Consider the following 21,752-nt stretch of genomic DNA (forward strand, 5'->3'; position numbering starts at 1 on the left):
ACCTCCTATTTCTCTTTCTCTCTTCATAAAAACCCTTCAGGAATGTGGATCATCCAAACCCATCATGTTTTTCTTAAAGACATCCAGTTGCAGTTACAAAAAGAGACAGAGAGAGAGAAATGGTATTGGTATTTGTGTCAGTTTTTTCTCTTTTATGCACATTAAGAAGACCAATTATTAGAATTTTAAAAACATTTAGAAACACATTTGAGGGAAATCTTCATTCTTAGCCTGTAAGGGAGGACAGTGTTGTTGGTTCTCCAGCTACTTAACATCCAGTCCTTCTTACACTGGTTGTGTGGTATGATAATGCACAGACTGGATATAAAGCCCCACTGTTCTACACAGATGAATAGTCATGATTCATAGTGAAGCATGAAGTGAGTCTTACTCTGGACAGACATTTTCATGGTCCTATCTGCATTTTCAGTACATCTGTTTCACTGAAACTCATGGTCAATTTGTAGATGATTCTTTCTTTCACCCTGTAGACTTTCCCTTTATATGTGAGTGATTTCTGAATTAACATGGCTGTTTCCTTTCATGTGACGTCAAAGACTCTGAGAATGAGGTGATTTCAACCTTAAAAAAACAAACTATGGCTAAAGTACCATTATACTTTATATAGATTTATACTAGCAGTATTACTATAGCTCATAATGGAAACATACTGTGTATCCACTGAATACACAAGTTCCCCTGGTTTTGTCTCCATCCTTTATGGTATAAAGTGCCCACAGCTTCAGTGTGTTGTCTGTTAACCACTGCAAGGTATTTGTTGGGTTTTTGGGTTCTAATGAATTGTGAGTGTCTTTAGATGGCGCTGTTCCCTATTACTTGCTGTTTACATTTATTCAAAACAAGCTCAAAATGTAAATTTCTGTGCACCAAAGGACTGTTTCCAGGAGAGGTTTACTGTAGCTGATGCTCAACCCGGTCATGCACCAGCTGCAGGTTAAATGACAATTATGTTGTGTCTATCAGTGTTAAGGAAGTAAATGGATATTTATTAGTAGGAAATATGATAGTTTATGACATCCAACTACAGAGAACAAAATGTCAATATAAGTCAATATTTAATCACCATCATATACTGCTGTGTTTGAGTGTGGGCTACATCAAAACCTGAGTCCTGTTGAAAATGATTCATTTGCTCACTTTTTTGGTGCTAACATGACATCCTAGTCAAGAGGTCTGTCACATTTGCTGTGTTAAATCTTTATAATATAATATTTCTGGCGCAAAACAACACTTTATCAAAGGTGTTTTTCCCAACTTGGTGCCTTAAAATGCACAGGAGTTGTTGATGATGCTTTTTAAGCTTTTAATTTCCAACACCTCGACTTTAAAAGAAGATTCCCTGTCATACTGGAATGTACTGTCTTTTATGTTGCCCTCTTTCACATTTACACTCCTATACTCATCTGGCACTATCAAAACCTGAACTGAACTTAGAGAACCACACATCAGCTCATAACTGGATTTTCTGGATGATAAGAAATAAAATGTTTCATTTATGGTGAAAATGCTGCAAACCAAACCTGAGAGGCACCACTGTGGTGTGTGTGTTTTGTTTATTCTACTGCTCATTTGATTACCCCAGCAGTAAACATATGTCTAAATGCCTCCAGTGAGGTGAGCTGAAGGTCACCAGTTTTGATAGCTTGGCGCTGTGCAAGCCACTAAACTGACATCACAGTTGTTTTTTCATATACTGCTTTAAAGATGAACTTCCTTTACAAGGTGTGAGTCAACAGTTCAGCACCTGGTTAGTCCTTTGAGCACCACACCTACTCATATGGACACGTGTGCACAGGTCATGTATGAAAAACACCCACACTTGAGCATATATCCTCACTCACTTAGCAACACCAGCAACATCCACCAACAAATACAGACTTCACAGCCTCCATGAAAGTCTTCTTAAAATACTTTCTGACATTTGCTAATCAAATAAATAACTATTAGGAAGTACCACTGAAATATACAACACTGCTGTCTGGTTTAATTGTATTTTTTATGATATCATGGTGCCCAAGTAATGTGATTCTATGTGACACTGCATCCATTTTCTATGGTTCTATATATTCTATGGTTTTCATCATTTTTTTAAATTGCTAAATTATTTCTGATTTTAACTTTGAAACTGTAAACCAAGACTGTACTTAATTATCATGCAGATAATGTAGAAATATAGCGAGGGAAAATGTGATGAACTCTAGCAGGACTATTCTCTGTACTGCTCAGTGATGACACCTTGCTGCCAGAACCGTTTACTACAGTTTTCATGTGCTGGAGATCCACTGACTTGAGTCATGAGCACAGTGAGACACAGACGATGAACTATACACTGGAAAATTAAGACTCTTCTTAGGATTGTTCAAGCATACCTAAATTTCATCAAATATAATCATAATAAGAATGATACTACTACTACTACTAATAATGATAATAATAATAACAATAATAATACTAATACTAATAACAATACTACTACTACTAATAATAATGATAATGATAGCCTAGCTTAAAGTCTCCATCATTGCTGCCTGTTGCTCAGGGGCATTTCTTGATACTGTCATGTTATGGCGCTTTTCTACTATACAGTTCTAGCACAACTCGACTCGACTCTTTTTGCATTTCCACTAGGGATAGTACCTGGTACTGTTTTAGTACCTGCTCTGCCGAGGTTCCAAGCGAGCCGAGCTGATACTAAATGTGACGTCAACAGACTGCCGGCCACTGATTGGTCAGAGAGTCTTCACTGGAAGAGCCGTCCCACACAAGAATCAAACCCGGCATTCTTAAATACCGGCAACAGCATTATAGCGATTCGGCTTTGTGTGTGACAGAAAACACAGGCAGAGCAGCAAGTACACCACTGCCTCCATGTCCTCCATTGTTTATGTGTTTGTGTGGCGTATAAAACGAAGTCACGGCAGTTTCGCAGAGCCGTGCTATGACGACCCCACCCATGTTGAGTAGGTACTATTGTAATGGAAAAGGTCATTCTTGGTAACGTACCGAGTCAAGCCGAGTCGAGCTGAGTAGTCCTAGAACCGTATAGTGGAAAAGCGCCATTAGACTGAGGGTGGACTGGATGCTACAGTGACTCACTATTGCCTTTTTTTTTCAAGGTGGTACAGGACAAATTAAGTGCAAGACAAGCAGACAAGAAAGTAATAAAAACAAAACAAGACAAAACATATAGCAGCTTACATCAGTTTTTGAGTTTTTGAAGGGAGTAGGGTGTGTGTGTGTGTGCATGCATGCATGTGTGTGTGCGTAGGGGTGTCTGGATGAAAGACAGAGGGTGTGATGTTAATGTTATAATGTAATAAAATAAATAAAATAAAACTAGAGTACAGTATAACAATAATAATATTAATAATAATAGCTAATAATAGTCATCATCATAAGAAGAAAAGAAACAAATGAACACACACACACAAAAAACATTTTTATATATTTTTTTTTTCTTGAGGTCAAATTGGTATTACAAAACAGGACGGGATAGTCTTACATATAGCATCTTTAAGTGTGCATAAGCTCTACATTTATGTTAAATTATTTCCCTCAGATACAGTAGTGGTCATAAAGCAAATTATCAGAAACTGAACAACTCTCCTCTTTAATGTGAGGAAGTGAAAACAAAAACCTTGCAGTTAATGACACTTCCTTAGCAAAGCAGAAATGTAAAGATCCTTCATTTTAAAATGGGAGTTATTTAAATATGACAGTGAAATATCTCAGTTTGTAAGTAAACTTGCTAAAATTAGGAAATTAAAGGAACAAAACATTATCACAGGTATTTCCTTGTCTCTCAAATACCATCAGACACCTTTACAGAAAAGGACAAAATAAAAATGTTCTATGGAAAGAGGGCAGACAGAACTTTCATTAAGTCCAAGAAACAATGCATTGAAGAAGGAAAACAGAACAGACAGGGCTTTCAGGAAAATAATGAATGTGAAATCACTAAATCATGCTCTCAAACTGAAAGATCACACAAGATAGGCCCATACCCTAAATGCTGTTGTGAGGTTTCGGTGAGGAAAAAGGTAGATTAATTTAATACAATTCAATAATTCAAACTGATTCAGAATTTCTCTGGTCAGATTTTGAGTAAAAAATGCACCAAACTGAATGACAAAGTGAGTTATATTGTTTTCATTATGGATGTATTTGTAATTTTTTGATTTATAAACATGATTGATTATCAAAATGTTTTATTGGCCATGTTGGGGCAGGGGAAACAAGCTGTAAACTTAACTGTAACTTACTATTTCTTAAAGCTACAGATACATAATTATGTTTTTTGAGTTAAAAACTAAGAGTCAAGAGAGAACAATTCAATCAATTCTCACCTGTAAAATATGTAATGCATAGGATAATTCTGTATTTCTAGCGCTCAATATTGTATGTGTGTGTTTCAGAGGCAGCAGAGAAAAAACAGTAAACTGCAGAGAGAGGACAGAGAGATGTGAGTTGCTGCTGAGAGAGTCCATGTTCTTCAGGAATCTTTCTTGTTTCGGGCGGGTTGGATTCTTGCATGTTTCACAGCAGTCATGGGTAACTCAGAAAAGTGTGAACTGTAAAAGTTACGATGCGTTTTCCAGGCTTGGAAATATTTAAACTGTTATACAAGTGATCAGAGATAGATGGAGATTAAATTAAAATGTAGTTAAAGCTTTATTTTATTATTGTATTAAAATCTAACGATAGAAAATAGCATTCATATGTTCAAATGTATTGATTACAACTTTGTAGGAACACTTTGCCCCTCTGATTTCCAGCTTTTAGTGCTATTTCAACTCCAGTTATCAAGCACACTTCAACAGTGTTATATTCTACTGATGTCTGATATTTTATGTACATTAGTTTATATGTTTATACTTTAATAAACAGACTCTGAACAAGTCAGTGCTCACAACTCAGTTCTGCCTTGTGTTCACTCACAGCAACAGTCTGAACATCACTCCAACTTAAATACAGGCATAGCATGGCCCTTTGCTTCACTCTGTTGTATAGTCAAGAAACTGCCAACATTCAGGCTGAGCGGCAGGTGGTGCTAACAGACAAAGTTATCCTGCAGGTGGAGCTGTGAGTTTAGCTTTTTACACTCTCCACACATTTATCTCACACTTTCAACAGGCCTTTTTTCCTTTTTCAAGGCGACATTCTGACTTGTCACAGTATGAAACAGGCACTCAGGCACAATATCAAAGAGTTGCAATTATTGTTTCCAACTGAGAGTTCTGGTGCTTTTTTAAGAATGTAATGATTTAAATAGCATGGAAAATGAATAGGTGACAGAAACTATGTAAGTGCTCAAAATAATAAATGTTATTACAAGGCTCACATAAGCGTGGTTTTATGTGGCAAAATCTTTTCTGTCTGGGTGGAGGATATTCATTTCAAATTGTGAAACCTTATAGATCAAGCCTTGACATGATTCTTTATTTCATCATGAAACTAAAATAGGCAAGGGAAATATAGGAAACACACAGCTTTATTTCAATGAAAAATGAAATTAATTTGACTCTGCAAAGACAAAGATCGATATAAAGGTATAATTTTTTGAAGAAAATTATTTGTCAAAATGTTTAATGAATGTGTTCTATATGTACAGTATATATGCAAGTCAAGGATGCTACATGAACGTTTTTAAAGGTTATTTTTTATAATCACTGTAATACTTAAGTTAACCTTGAATGATCTTCATTGGCAAACTGGCAGCAGAACAGAGCATGAACATAATATTAAAGAATAGGCTGACAGTTTTTCAAATCTATCTATATATATGAACACTCAAAGGTTTTTCTGTATGTAATCATTCCTCCTGTTAAAACTGACTATTAAGATATCCCCTTCAAATGTGTTTTCAATGTAAGTTGTGAGGGCCAAAGTCCACAGTGTGTCCACACAGTGAGAAATCACACTGAATGATGTCAATACGAGTTTATGTCTGAAACATGGACGTGTATTGATATTCATAGCTTTTGGCTTTCTCCTGTCAATCTCTATTACAGGCCATAAACTGTCATTTCCTCATAGTTAAAATGCTGTCAGGAACTATTACCTCAATTAAAGAGAAGCACAGAGAATATTTAACTCTCCATCTCCTCCTGTGATGTCCATTCTGTCTGACTGAAGCTTTAAAATTGTTTAAATCATAACTTTAAAACAAATACGTTTTTTTTTTTTTTGTTAATATGAATTCTATGTAAGTCCCCTCCCACCCAGGGGTGAGAAGGGTGGGAAGGGACTTACACAGAATTCTGTCACCTGTTAACCCCCACTGTCCCCCACCCCAAACCCCACCACCTGCCAAACCCCCACAACCCCATTAGGCCACATCCTCAACCCCCCACACCCTTAGTCCACCCCTCAACCCCCCCCCACACTCCCCACACTCCACCTCTCTATATTTTATCCCATACCCCCATCCTCTCTCTTCCCACACCCCCATACCTTTCCTCCCACACCCCTGCCCTCTCTCTTTCCACACCCTCATCCTCTTGCCACTCCCCCTACCTTTTCTCCCACACCCCCACCATCTCTCCTGTCTCCCCTCTATTTTTAGTTCCATATGCCCCCGTACCATTGTGCCCACTTTCCACACTTTCGTTACACTTCTTCCTGTGTAACCAGCCCCAAAAACCCATTTTCTTTTTAGGGTTCCCTTCTTTTTCTCTCTGATTCTCTGTTTGTCCGGCATTTTCGAAACCAGTTTCAGTCTTTGCCTTTTTCCTGCAAGGGCCCAGACGTCTAATCAGACTCTTTTTATATTTCTTTTTTAAGCATAGTTCAAGTGTCATTTTCTCCTCCTCCAGCTGTTGAACATGGGCCTCCCAGGCTTGTTCTCTCTCCGCCAGTGTTTTACTGAAGTTCTCCTCCAAAGCTTCACACTTGCTCTGCCAAGTTTTTTGTTCTGTTTTTCCAGAACAATGGAAAACAATGGAAAAACACCCTTAAGAGTATCCAGTGATTACACTTCTGCACAATCTGTGACTGTATAAGTTATCAGAACTTAGAGAATCACAAGGACATCCATAAATATATACTATATATACATACTGTATATATGCCAAAAATATACAATCAGAAATGTAAAAAGAGCAGAAAGCAACAATAATAATATAATACAAATAAAATAGAGAATAAATATTCTTAACAGCATAAATCCTTCTTACCAATCCATTTTACACAACTTATTACACTATTACACTTAGAACAGCAAACACAGTTTAAATGGCTCAACAGCCAACTAAAACCTGACCCTTCTGGCCTTCCTTGATGCAAAGTCATCAATGATGTCATCATATGAAATCTGCTCCCTTATTTCGTGATTGATACTAATGATGCCAAGGCCAGTTAGACATTCCTGGGACATGGTTGACCTCAGGTGCGATTTTATCAACTTGAGCTTTGAAAAGCTCCTCTCTGCTTGAGCCAAGTGACTGGCAGAGTAAGAGCAATTCTGAGAGCAGTCAATAAGTTAGGGTAGATCTCTGATAGATCCTTATTATGCATGAATGTAATAAGCTCAAGGAGGCTCATGGTCTTTGGTGGCAGGTTGGGGAACTTCTTAATTTCCTGCCAAAGCTCTGCTCCAAATCAAAGTGCCCCTGGAAGTGCAGTGTTGTGCCCAGTGCCTTGCATTGCTCTGCCAGCTCCTCATTTAAAAAGGCTGGGAAATGTGTCAATACCCCTAATTTCTCTCACACACATTTTCCAATGTGAAAAATCTTTCCTTGTTAAATGACGTCGCCGCATCAACGACCACATTAAAAAATGCAACCTCCAACTACCTAAGCGCATCACTGAAAGGCTCATCATACGACTCAAAAGAGAAGTGGCGCTTTGTGGACCTCAACCTTTTTTGTTTTAGGACAGCCTCGACATTAATGTCTGCACAAATGTCTTTGGCCACCATCTGTGCAGTCACAAAGCCACTTGCCCTGTCATTGAGACCTCGCTGTGTCTTTTTCAAAAGACTCACAGTTAAGTCCATATGCATGGTGGGAGACTGCATGAGTTTGCTGACATGCTGTATTGCAGTTAGGATGTCATACCAAACAATAGTGCAAATGTTGAAGTGGTAAGAACCGACCTCCTCAGACAAAGACTGGGCCTCAGCCTTTATAGCAGGGTCCTTGGTGTGGTCTCTCACCTCCATTAAAGCCTCTCTCACTGCAGCTCCCTGGTACCTCATGGGCTTGATGCTCTTGATCTTGCTCTCCCACTTTGTTTCTGACCACATCTTCAAGGTAATGCTGACATGTTTCTTCAGTTTGGTCCATCTTTGGGTTGAGGCTGAAAACAAAGTTGACAGCTTCTGAAGGATACCAAAATAACTTGTAACATCAACAGATCCCTTAGCAGCATCACAAACCACCAAATTCAATGTGTGTGCCCCACATGGCACAAATAGAGCTCTTGGATTCTTCTCTAAGAGCCTGGCTTGAGCTCCTCCAGTCTGGTCAATATCAGGGATGCCAAGTGCTGGCCTGTGGACTCCTCTGCCTCCAAAAATCCCATAAAGTGTTCCCTGATATGGCTTTTCCATCAGTGACACTACTCTAATCACAACTGACAGCTGTTCTGTGTGGCTTATATCAGAAGTGCAGGCCAGAATTATGGAGAAAAACTTTGCCTGCTTGATGTCATTCACTATAGCAGAAATAATTTTGCTACTCAACAAATCAATCAGTTCATTTTGCACATGATGGCCTAGGTAGCTTGTATGACTGGCTGTTCCTCTTTGGACACATGATCTTTCTTGGTGATCTTTCATAATGGGATCAAACCTGGCCATAAGTTCGACCTCTTTGTCCCCTCAAAGCCAAATTCTGAACTGCCAGTGACTGCACAATAGCAGTGAGACAAGTCAACCTCACTGCCAGTGCCTTTCATGCTTTCATGCAATTGAGGTGTTCCGTACTATTGTCATGTGATGTGAGTCAAGTGCTCGCATGTTTCCAATCTGCCAGTCCTGAACTTGTTAAATGAATGATCCTCTTTTACCCCTTTCACACCAAAGCAGTTCCTGGACTGGTGCTGGTGCTGATTCGCAGTCAGTTCAACTGCGAACCAGCTGAGAACCAGTTTGCTTTCCCACTGCTCAAAGTTCTTGCGGTGCCACGTAATGACGTCACCGCATACGGCAGTTATGTTCGCTGCTTCCCCATAAAGACCTGCGCCAACTCCGAAGCAACAACAACAACAAGGCAGACTAGCGTTTGTACAGCTGTTGCTCCTGGCTCGCATCCACACGGCAGATACAACGTATTTGTGCTCGGCAGGATTGAGATGGTTGTTAGCCGGCAGAGCACAGCTAACTCACAACGCATGAATTTCACCATCAGTCAAATGTTCAAGGGATAATTCACTCCTCATCTAATCACCACGTGGTCTTGTTTGTTTGTGGTTGGTCTCAATAACCCTGCCCCCTGTCCCCTAACATAAGCGGTTCTTTCTTCTAGTCCATTAAAGAACTGGTGCCGCTCTGGAACCAGTTTTTCTCGCCCGGAGCCAGTTCTTTGTCTGTGTGAACAGGAAACTGGTTCCAAATTAAGCACTGGCCCCAAACCAGCACTGGAACTGTTTTGGTGTGAAAGGGGTATTTGAAAACAATTTGCAGCAGTTGCAGTAAAATCGGAGGGAAACTTATCTCACAGATATGACCGTCTTTACTGTCAGCTGACTGAGGAAACCCAAGCCCTCTCACCACCACACACAGTTGTTTTTCAAGGTTTCAGCTCCCTTACCCTACTCAGCAACCAAACTACTCTGCCTGGATACCTGAAACAGTTTGAGAATAAGAGGTTAAGAAATAAAAATAATAAAAATAAAAAAAACTCTAGTTGTTAAGGTGTTATAATAGAATCTAATTGTTTCCTATAATTTCAGGATAAAACCTACAAAGGATGAGGTTGTAGTACTCTTGTATAACATCATACTTTGGTCTGTACAGTAGCCAGACTGCTCTGTCTGTCTGCTGGGAGCCCCACTGAGGCCATTAAAGTAGCCAGGAGCAGGAAGTAGTAAAGACGGCAGGTAACCAAAGGACATCAAGGGACATAAATACTGTGACCTATTAGACACCTGGCAAAATAGGAGGAGAAAGAAAAGAAAGAGCGAGAGAAAAGGATGTTATGGAGGTATGCCATGCCTTAATCACATCTCGGCTGGATTACTGTAATGCACTTTATTTTGGAGTCAGTCAGTCCTCCATCGTACATCTCCAGTTGGTGCAAAATGCAGCCGCTCGCCTCTTAACTGGAGTACGTAAGAGGGAGCACATAACACCCATCCTGGCCTCCCTCCACTGGCTGCCTGTGCACTTTAGAGTCCATTTTAAGATTCTTTTCTTTTTTTGTTTTTGTTTTTAAATCTTTAAATGGTCTGGCCCTGCTTTACCTCTCTGAGATCCTTCACCCCCACACTCCTGCTCGATGCCTCAGGTCAGCTGATCTGCTGCTCCTGGAGGTACCAAGGACAAAGCTCAGAGGGGATAGAGCATTTTCTGGTGCTGCTCCTAAATTATGGAATGAGCTTCCTTTAAATATTAGACAAGCCTCCTCACTGTCCATTTTTAAAACTCGTCTTAAAACCCATTTTTATTCCTTGGCTTTCAACCGGGCATCCTGTTTTAGTGTTTTAATGGTTTGTTTTTAATTATTGTTTTATTGTTTTTAATTTGTTTTAAAAACAATAAACAATTATTTTAGTATTTATTTCCTGTTAATTGTTTTATGTTCCTGTGTTTTTTTAATCTATTTATGTACAGCACTTTGTTTCAGCTGTGGTTGTTTTAAAGTGCTATATAAATAAAGTTGAGTTGAGTTGAGGAGGCTTTGACCAGAACAGAGCAAGGGTTAGAGGAAAAAGGAGGTGTTGGTGCCATAGATACCACTCATGTTGGCATTTTGTGGACGTGCACAGCCAAATGTGATGAGAAAGACGGAATTATAGGTTGGCAGATACTGTATCTGTGACATTTAGACATGCTAGCCCTGCCATAATATCCCCTACTGGCGTCAGTGAGAAGCTCCAGACAGGTGCACCACTGTGGAGGAGTTATTGCTACTGGAGCTGGGTATGTCACATGGCAGCCTATTATGAGATCCTGGTAAATAAGTGCCTGCATACATAACTAGTGTGTGTGTGTGTGTGTGTGTGTGTGTGTGTGTGTGTGTGTGTGTGTGTGTGTGTGTGTGTGTGTGTGTGTGTGAGACACATTTTCAGACAGACAACCACATTGTCGTCAACATCATAAACAAAGATCAATCTGATCACTCTACATCATCTGCAAGTTCCCTCTTTAAGGGTCTATATTATACCCCTCTTCCACAAGCTAACACAGTTCCCTGGAGTCTTTATAGCTTGTATCTGACATACTTTGGTCCAGATACCACAAGGAGCAAGCATCACAGTAGCGTTCTCACCCTGTCTGAACAATCTTGTTCAGAATGGACAGTTTGAGTGTCTCCCCCACCACACCTCCCTTCTCCTGAAGTGTATGCTGGCCATCATGGCAACTGTTGAAACTGTTGCACAAGTTTAACTGCAGGAATGTTTGCGTTTGTTTGCCCCAAACAGGCAATGACAGGCACTGACAAATCCCCAACTAGCATGGTGATGTTGCTGAAACTGAAAGTCTGAATCAACCCAAAATAAACAGATTTTGCTGTGATTTCATTGCAATAAATGGGTCAAATGGTGAAATAACTACATCACGATTCTAATTTTTTATAAAGTCTGAATTCACATTTTGTCAGTTTTATCCATAAGAAAACAAGCAAACAACCTTTAATATGCTTGTCTTTCTTATGGTACTCAGATCCATCAGGGCTATGATAATATTTTAGCCGCTGCTTCCACACCAAAGTAACGTCATCTAAAGGCATAAACCCACCTACATTTAATATGTTATTACTGATGACAGCAGGTAGTGAGTGACTATAGAGCTAACTGAGCCTCAACAGGTTTGCCTTGACAGGTGAGTTTGAAGATAAAGCTACTTAATCACAAAAGTTTAAAAAAATAAACTCCTGCTCGTTAACTGCTCTGGATCAGAGCAGAATCTGGTGTTTATTTCTTGCAGATGCAGCAATGAAGGATTCTCTGGCTCTGCTCCTCAGCTCTCTCCTCCACAGCTGATTATTTATTTAATCTCACACAAACCAGGATTGATCATCTCTGCCCCTTTCACCCCATATTTCTCTTCAACCTGAATTCATATCTGAGTCTTTATGGACCCATCATAAGCATTCAGACAGGGAAACTTACACCACACCATCAAAAGTCTCAACCAATGGTCAAGCTTAGCTACATCCACAGCCACCTCAACAACATCTGAAAATCTTGCTTCATCATTTAAGGCTAACTTTGAGGTATGATAAACCAAAATTTTACTCCCTGAGTTCCTTCACGTTCCAGACGCATCACTCATCCCCTTGCACCAGACTCCCTTCATCTCTCTCCTGGACCTTCAGTCATTCCATTGTACAAGAACCCTGTCCAATCCTGCCCAAGTACTCTAGTCAAACCAAACAGTTTTTATACTGTACAAATGGTGTGGTATCATTTAGTGAATTACCACATCGAATTACTCTGAAACCTCAGGACATCACATAGCCTAACAATAGCATACCTAACTAGCACACATATATCCAGCCATGACTTTGGAAATCTTGTAGATAACACTAAGGTATGCTGTCTGTACTCCAACACAACAAACTCCTCTCAACACCACTCTCTCTCTAAATCAGATAATTTCAACAATGCTACTAATGCAACATTTCAGAAGAAGGCTTCTCCTTGAAAGCAGAACTTGGTTAGACAGAGTAACAAACACACTGGATCAAGTGAACGGTAAAAAAAAAGGCTTCATTTCTCTGTATGGCTCTTTCCATGATGTTGGCAGGCACTAAAAATAACAATCTGAGCCTGTCAGTGGCAAAAACAAGAACTTTTAGGTATTGAATCCCAAATGATTACTTTATAGCCTGCTTGGTGACTGGCAGCTGAAGCACTCTCAGTAAATATTGGACCAATTTCAAAAATTGTTGTCCCAAATATAGTCGCAAAAAGATGGGAAAATAGGGTTGAATATTGGTTGAAAAATACCAAATTTCTCTTTAACTCTGCAGGAGGCTCTGATTTGTGTCACATAGCCTAAACACAATTCAAGACAGTTTTACACTTCAATTGGACAAAATTATTTATTCATTCACTTTTAACTTTCATAAGTCTCGATATGCTTAGTAGTGTATATTTAATAAGCTGTATCTCTTAAAATTTCACATGATTGCCTAAACCTCTTGCCATTATTTTTTAACTAATCTCAGTGTGTTGAACTTTGTATATATACTGTATATTGGTGAGTAATGCTGCTATAAATTGGCATTAAAACTAATAAAGAGGAAGTCTGTTTGTCTCTACAGGTTGACAGAGCTGGGATCAGTGTGACTGCATTTTACCCAACCAATCTCAACCTAACAACCATTATTTAAAAGAAACTGTCATTCTCTCCTGGAGCAGCTTGGGTGCAATGCATTAAATATTGAACAACGGCAGGTAGGGAAGTCAGAGCACTGGTGATGCTCTGCTCCTAGAAAATGTCTCCTTTCTGCTCACCAGGTCCCCGGCCTGTCTTCCACATTAATATATCAGATATATAGATATATTATTTATATCTCCTTACAACATATATGTTATATGTGTCACTTCGAAAATGCTCATGGATGACATTTACTCAACAAGGTCAGGGCAGAGCTAGAAAAACACCATTATCATTTGATAACATATCTTCATAGCAACTTGAGGCTAAAAGCTTACAATCAGGCTCCAGCAACCTTTGCCCTATGAGAGAGGTCAGCCTGGGAGACGGAGATGGTCCATCTGCACATACACAGTGGGACATACAATGAGGCAGTCTTTTCCGTGGCCACTTTCTTGCTTCGCTTGTACACCGCCTTGATGCTGTTTCTCAACAAAAGCAAAAGCAAAACCCTTTCATGCACCAGCTTCTATCTTTATTTGTAGGAAATGTGATAGTTTATGACTTTTTTTGTTGCTATCACTCAACAGCACTAAAGTCAAACTTTCGAATGCTGCATATGCTCACTTCAAATCAGAGTTCAAGAGGCCTGGCACATTTGCTATGTTAAATCTGTATAATATAAAGTTACTGGCAATAAACAAAACTTTATTAAAAGTGTTTTTCATAGCTTGGTGCTTGAAATGCACAGAAGATGTTAATGATTCTTTTTTACACTTTTAACTTTCCACATCTGACTGTAAAAGATCACAGTGAAATTCCCTGTCACGGTGTTGCAGTTGGAAAAGAGCAATGTCATACTGTATACTGTAATGTACTGTCTTTTATGTTGCCATCTTTAATACTTACTCTTCTAAACTCATCAGGCACTATCAAAAAATGAACTGAACTGCTCATAAGTGGATTTTCTGGACAACAAGAAATATAATGTGTTAATTTATGGGGAAGCTACTGCAAACCAACTGAGAGGCACCACTGTGGTGTGTGTGTGTTTTGTTTATTCTACTGCTCATTTGATTACCCCAGCAGTAAACATATGTCTAAATGCCTCCAGTGAGGTGAGCACAACACTGAAGGTGACCAGTTGTGATAGCTTGGCGCCGTGCAAGCCACTAAACTGATGCTGCAGTTATGTTTTTGCATACGCTGCTTTAAAGATGAACTTCCTTTTGAAAGTGGGAATTGAGCACCTGGTTAGTTCTTTGACCATCACACCTACTCATATGGACACGTGTGCACAGGTCATGTATGAAAAACATCCACTGAAGGTACAGCATGTTGAATTTAATGCCATCTAGCAAAATGGATTTGGTAGAAATGGAATAAAATAGTCATAATTGCGTTTTAATTAGTGAATAATTACCTGAAAATAAGTGATTTTGTTACCTTAGACTGAACCCTTTATATCTATAAGGAGCGGGTTGTCCTCCATGGAGCCTGCCATGTAGCACTGCCATGCTTTTACAATAGCCCAGAATGGACAAACCTAACACTGGCTCTACAGAGGGCCTTTTGTGTTTTTCATGAATTTTGTGGCCACCATAGGTTCTCACACTTACAAGTGGAGAGCTCAACGCTAGATGCCACTAAATCCTACACACTGGTCCTTTAACAACCAACAACAACATCTACATAGACTTCACAGCTTCCATAAGTCTTCTTAAAAGACTTCCTGTCATTAGCAAGTCAAATAAATAATAAATATGAAGTACTACTAAATGTACAGGACTGTGTGTGTGTGTGTGTGTGTGTGTATGTGTGTGTGTGTGTGTGTGTGTGTATGTGTATGTGTGTGTGGTTTAATTATAGTATACCTTGACACCCAAGACATATGATTTAATGTCTCTTTTGTATCTCATTTTGTGGTTATTATCATTATTGAACTGCTACATTTCATTTCATCTTATTATATACTGTATATAAATATATTCTAGTTCCTTTTAGTTTTATTATGATATACTATGATTGTAAACTTTGAAACAATTGTAAAACTGCACCCAGCAAGACTGTATCTAATTGTGGTCATGCAGATAAAGTAGATAGAGAGAGAGAGAATGTGACAAACCCCAACAGGCTATTTCATGTTTTGCAGTGCTGTTTTTATTGCTCAGTGACGACACCTTGCTGTCAGAATTGTTTACTACAGTTTTCATTTGCTGGAGATTGACTGATGGCACTTGAGCCGCTGGTTAGAGAGAACATGGCAGATCAACATGAGGTAGTAATGTCAGGTTGTTTATGTCACAACATATTAAAGGATTCTTCAGAGGCTTATAACTTGCCAGGTAAGGTAGGAAGGTTTGGGATGCAAGTTCACTCGCAAACTGTCATCACCCCAGAGAAACCATTGATAATTTAAATGCCACACATGCTACCACTCAACTGTCATAACTGTCATTTACAAACAAGCAACATGGGCATTTAACAAGACATGATTGAACTTGAACTGCCTGTGGCATTTAAGGTGCTATGCTTATCAATCCAAACATGTTCTGATATATAACTATTCATTTTATATTTGAAATTAAAGTACACTTAAGTGTTCATACTGTTGCTGATATTGTTATTATTTGTCACTTAGTGTGATGGGGCAAGAAACAAATGGAAAAAACTGGCATCCAAAAGATTAAAAAAGGCTTTTCTTTATAAACTGACAGTATTTTAAAATTGCACCATGCTATCTAAATGAGTTACGAGTTGGAGTTCCTGCATGATGCTTGTTGTAGGTATTTAATTTAAAGAGTATGTCACACCTCCACAATAATGTTGATACGTTCTAAACGTTTTTAGGGTTATTTTCTAGAACTGCTGTGGCACATTTTTGTCTTTAAGAAAAACATCTCCTTTAATATGAAGGCTGCAAAGAGTTAGCAGCTATGTCAATAACTTAGTGTGGACAGATGGATGGAGAATACAAGCCATGATCATATTTATGCAGATAAGGATGGTCATGGCTTCAAATAATACACTAGACCAACATGATTTTCTTCCTCATCTGAAGGCAATCTGACAAAAAGCCGCACTGGGGACTGTTTAAACTCTCTGTCATGGTTTTTTAATCAGTGCACCAGTCATATGGACCCACACTACTTGTCCCTTTTGCTTATGTCCGGTCAGTGCCAGTTGGGACACTTTGACACAACCACCTCTCACCCCACACTAAGTCTCCTGATGGCTTTGCTGCTCTTAGATTCCCTTAAAACACTATAATCCCTTCTAAACCTGTTAATTAAGAAAGTAAATCGCTCTGGATTTGGAATACAATGAGAAGATTAAAAGATGGAAACACACCTGCTAGAATAAACAGTCATGGCCTGTCGGGTCAAAGGTCACAGGGTGTGTTAAAGCTTTAACACTGGGAGGGAGGGGAGGGAGAAATAGTGCTTACACAACACAATGAAGATGTAAGAATGTATTTTTGACATTGATTTCATGGACTGAGTGTGTGTGTGAAAGTCAAGAATCATCAATGACTTTTTGTATCATACACATCATACATAGCCACTCAAGGGTTACAGCATACTTTCTTCATATATAATGTACTGAATGTAAATTTTGCTATATGTGTAGAAATGATATTTAAGTTTTTGATATATTCAAGTATCTGCTTTCAGCTTTTCCTTTCATGTAAAAGTTTAGCAGATCAGTAGTTAAAAATCCCTAACCTAATCTTCTTCAGAGTTCTAGATTACTGACTGCGGTCCTCTAACTTATGACAGGCATTCTTTCTTAATTTTGGTATGTTATATACTAATCATTTAAACAAAAGGAAATGTAACCAATAGATCAACCTTAAAAACATTATTAGTAAGTGCCAGTGGACTTGACAGAAATGAAAAAGACAGACATGAGAGATGAAAGCTTACATCTGCTGCCATGCTAATCAGTGACCTGGTGTCACCTCGAGCTGCAGCCCAGCAGCACGTACATCATATGAATGCAACCGCTGAGCTCTTTGGAATCTGTGCTCTGGGGAAACGAGAAGATTAGTTACTGTCAGCCGAGATATTAAATTTCACCTTTTGACCTTTACAATGTGTGTGACCTCTGTCACACTTATAACTACCTGGAGACAAAGAGCTGTTAAAACCTGAAATGTTGTTCATCATATTTTACAGTTTATGCATTTTTGAGCTTTGTTTGTTCAGATATGAGGTGTGGGGAATTTGTAAATAGAGATACAAAGAAGCCATTGAATTAAACAAAGCACAAATACACCTACAGACACCAGACAGGTAAAATATGTCTATGTGGGAGTTTTGTTTCGAAACGCAAATGCAAACCCTTTTCTATGGAAGTCAATATTTTTGTCACAACAAGTTGAGCAAAAAATGGTTCTGCTGATGGATCAAGATAATCATCTGACCGAAAGCAAGGGGGTTGAGTTGGAATTAATCACTGTAAATTTTCCACTGAAAACATCTCCTTTCTTTTTCCTCCCTGATTCTTGTTTATGCCTGCTCCCTCTGTTCTGACATCATGACCTCCTGGATTGCATCATGTACTGTAATAGTTTGCAAAAAATGCAAGAAATCCGAAAAGGAAACACTTTGAGGGGTTTTTGGATTTAGCCTGTTATTGTTCCACTCTCACTCAGAACCTTTTCACACTCCTGCAAAAATATACACATTTGGGTACACGTGGGTGTGTGAGCATACAGTATTGTTTCCATGCTTAGCAACACGTATCCAGGGTCATGAATCATTGTTTGTCTCACACAGACACAGACACTTGATGTGACTAAAACTGTCTGAAGAGAGATAATCCTTCAGTCCAAGTGTTTGAATAGGGGTGATTTCTATTGTTTTCCTTCTACAGTTTTACACAATGAAGCAAAGCTCTGTGTCATTCAGGATTATAGCTCACCAGGAATGTTGTTGTACCTTCTTTGAGTTTATTATTTTTCTCCTTTTTAGGGCCCCATTTTCAGTAAAGCTAATTAGCATTATTGTTTGTGTTGTAAGGGCTTTAACAGTCCAAGGCCCTGAACTTTGTACTTTTTTTTGGTAACACATAAAAATCTGAACAAATGAGAGGAGAAATAAAACACATGTAGATGCTTCCATGCAGGACATGAGGGTTCACTAGATGGTTTGATTGGTATAGAAATGATTTAAATCTTATGCTTTGGTATTCCAAGTCACCAGATTTCAAACCAATTGAACACTAAGGGAGATTTTGGTCAGACATGTTAGAGAGTGCCGCCACCAACCTCATTAAAATACCAAATGAGGGAATGTCCTTTAGAAGCCATTTAATGAATCTACATGTGTGACAAGGAGCACTGAAGCTGCTCTGGAGGTTCATGGTGGGCCAATACATTACTAAGAAGTTTTCTGGAGAAATTAAAGCGAGGTTCCTGACATGCAGTCAGTATAAAATAGTGAAAAATGTCCTAAAGCCCAAGTTAACATATTCAAATTGTTCGTTTTATCCAACCAACCGTCCAAAACCTAAAGAAATGTCATACAGGACACCAGTAAAACTGGATCTTTTGAGTTTTTTTCCCCCAAAAATTACTAATTAGTCATCTAAATATTCTGCCTCCTGTATTAAATTCAAATCTTATTTTTTCCACCCACCGTATAGCTGTGGGACTATTCACACCTCGGATTGGATTTTCATGAACTGGATCATATTTTCACTGATCTTATTAAGCTTGGGGGTGGGCCTGCTCGTGTACATTCTCCTGCCTGAGGAAGACTAAATGTGTGCATATACTGTATGTGTGCAATGAGCATTTTACTTCTCTCAACGGCTGCACCTCTTTCTTTTTTATGTTATCTTAAAATGACCACATGAAAAAGATAAATGTCACCACCCAGTGATTCATCCACCTCTGGTGAAATTCTCTGAAGGGGAATTCTTGTTATTCCCTGGTGCAATGTAATGATGTTATCATGAACCCATCTTTGTTTATCCAGTCACATAGAAAGAATGTCACAGATGTAGGTACGTAAGAACGTATTCAGAGAAGACAATTAAACAGTATTATTCAGAGTTTTAAATGTTAGCCTCAACTCTATAGTAGTTTTACATTCCTCTTTGAGTTTGAGGTAATATACTTATGTGTTATATAAGCATGACGCCATTATATACTGAGAGCTTGAAAAAAAAAAGATAGCTAAGCATTGAAATATTTATGTGTCTGTGTTGCAACAGACTGTTCCGCCATAAAGGCTGACAGACTGTACAGTGCATTACATTTTTTGGATTAAACCTCACACAAAGTTTTATATAACCTCTGGATATTGTGTAATACTTAACTATAAGTCCCCCAAAAGGCTACCTCTGCAAGAATTCATGAGGTAGTCAAAAATATCAGGATGAACATACATGCCTCAGTGCAGAATAGAAAAATACACCCAATCATCTCCAGAAATACACCAGACTTTAACTAAGCTTGTTCTGTGAATCGTGCATATTTGGAGTCTAACGGGCAGCTTAATGGGACAGAGCTGCACTTTGAAACACACACATGATGGTATTTAAGTTTATTTAACACTTGCTTTTATTAGCAGTCAGACACAGGGAAATAAATGGGCTAGGTCAACACTAACAAACATAGGTGTGTTTCCCTGGAAAAGCAGCCCAGTAAACTCGAAACCATGCACAAGTTTCACGTGCACATTTCATTATTCCAGTTTCAGCCTGGTCAAGTTGCCCTGAAGCAACCCCTTGTACCGTTTTCTCCAGGGAAGCCCTTTTTTTAGCAAGCGCTGAGTGATGTTTGGTCAGTTCGTTTGTTGAACGTGCAGTCTCGGACCCGCAGTGCTTTGCTATAGGCCAGAGGTCTCTCAGGTTGGGCTGCTGAAGGTGACCACTGGCCAGGACCCCAGGCCCCAAAATACAGACAGCACAACGCCTGTCTTGTTACTGCTGTGGTATGCTGAAAGTGGACCCAGCATGTTGAACTGTGACGCGCCGCAGCAGAGCCTGGTAGTCTTTGCCCTCAGACCAGAGTAAATAAACACAACCAGCTACACAAACACATTGGCTGGAGCTGGGAAAGCCCACGCACAGCCCGCTACTAAAGGAGAGCGTCTAAGTATAGAGGGCTTGTTGGAGCTGATGTCGCAACATTGTTTTTACAGCAGGTTGGATCCAGCTCCATTAAGTTATAGTAAGAGGTAATATTTGACAAATAAAAACATATCTAATTATTAAACTATGTAAAGACCTCTGTTGAAGTAGAATTCTGAACTGTAGAAGTTTTTTGAGTGTATGCTCAAACTGATAAATACATGTTCAGGATCATAAAGTCTCATAAATCATTTCCAGGCCTACAAAAGAGCTTCTATTAAGTAGTTTTCCACACAAGTAATCTTATTTCTATTTGTAGGCTATGATCTTGTGTAAAGAGTCATTAATCCTTCTACATGACATTTTATCTGTCATTCCACCCTTTATGAAATGCAGCAGGAATAAAAATCAAATTATGAATTTCAGTCTGAGTTTCAGCCCATATACTGGGTTGTTTTCTGTCTCTTCTGTCTTATCTGAGGACTGCATGAAATTGTTTTTGTCAGACAGACCATGTGATCCGACACCGGACATTATGTAACCAGTAATTCAATGATTAGTCAGTCATGTCCGAGGGGGAATATAAGGCAAATCTATTTTCACTCACGATATTCATCACTTGTATAATAAACATTATGAAAATACTTTTTGTGTTATATCAGTCATGTCAATCATTGTGTTATAACAACCATAAAACTGGTGACGTGTTGGTTTAAAAGATGAGATAAAGTAGTTACAAGTTTGATCCTTGGAGTCTCAGAGCCTGACAAAGTGTCCTTGAGCAATACAACTGCACCTAATATCATCATCTCCTCTACAGCACAGTCCAGGGATTCATATTATTTTTACTGCCATTGTGTACACCTGTAGCCCTGAATTAACTTGACTGTGTGCAGCATTCAAAACCTAGCTGCACTATAAGCTGTGGCTGTGAAAACCTTTTTTTTTTTTTTTTAGCTTTTGTGATTTAAGTTCTTCCAAATGGAGACATTCAGCTTTACTCTGAACAAAGGTCAGATTTTGTGTTTCAGAGGGAAATATTGTACTTTTTACTCCATGTTTCTGAAGTGACAATTATAGTAAATTCTACTTTGAAGATGAAAATTTCACACACAAACTATACAATCTTTTTACAAAATATGATCAATTATTATAGATG

This window comes from Scomber japonicus, chromosome 7, assembly GCF_027409825.1.
Source record: "Scomber japonicus isolate fScoJap1 chromosome 7, fScoJap1.pri, whole genome shotgun sequence".
In the NCBI taxonomy this organism is placed as follows: Eukaryota; Metazoa; Chordata; class Actinopteri; order Scombriformes; family Scombridae; genus Scomber; species Scomber japonicus.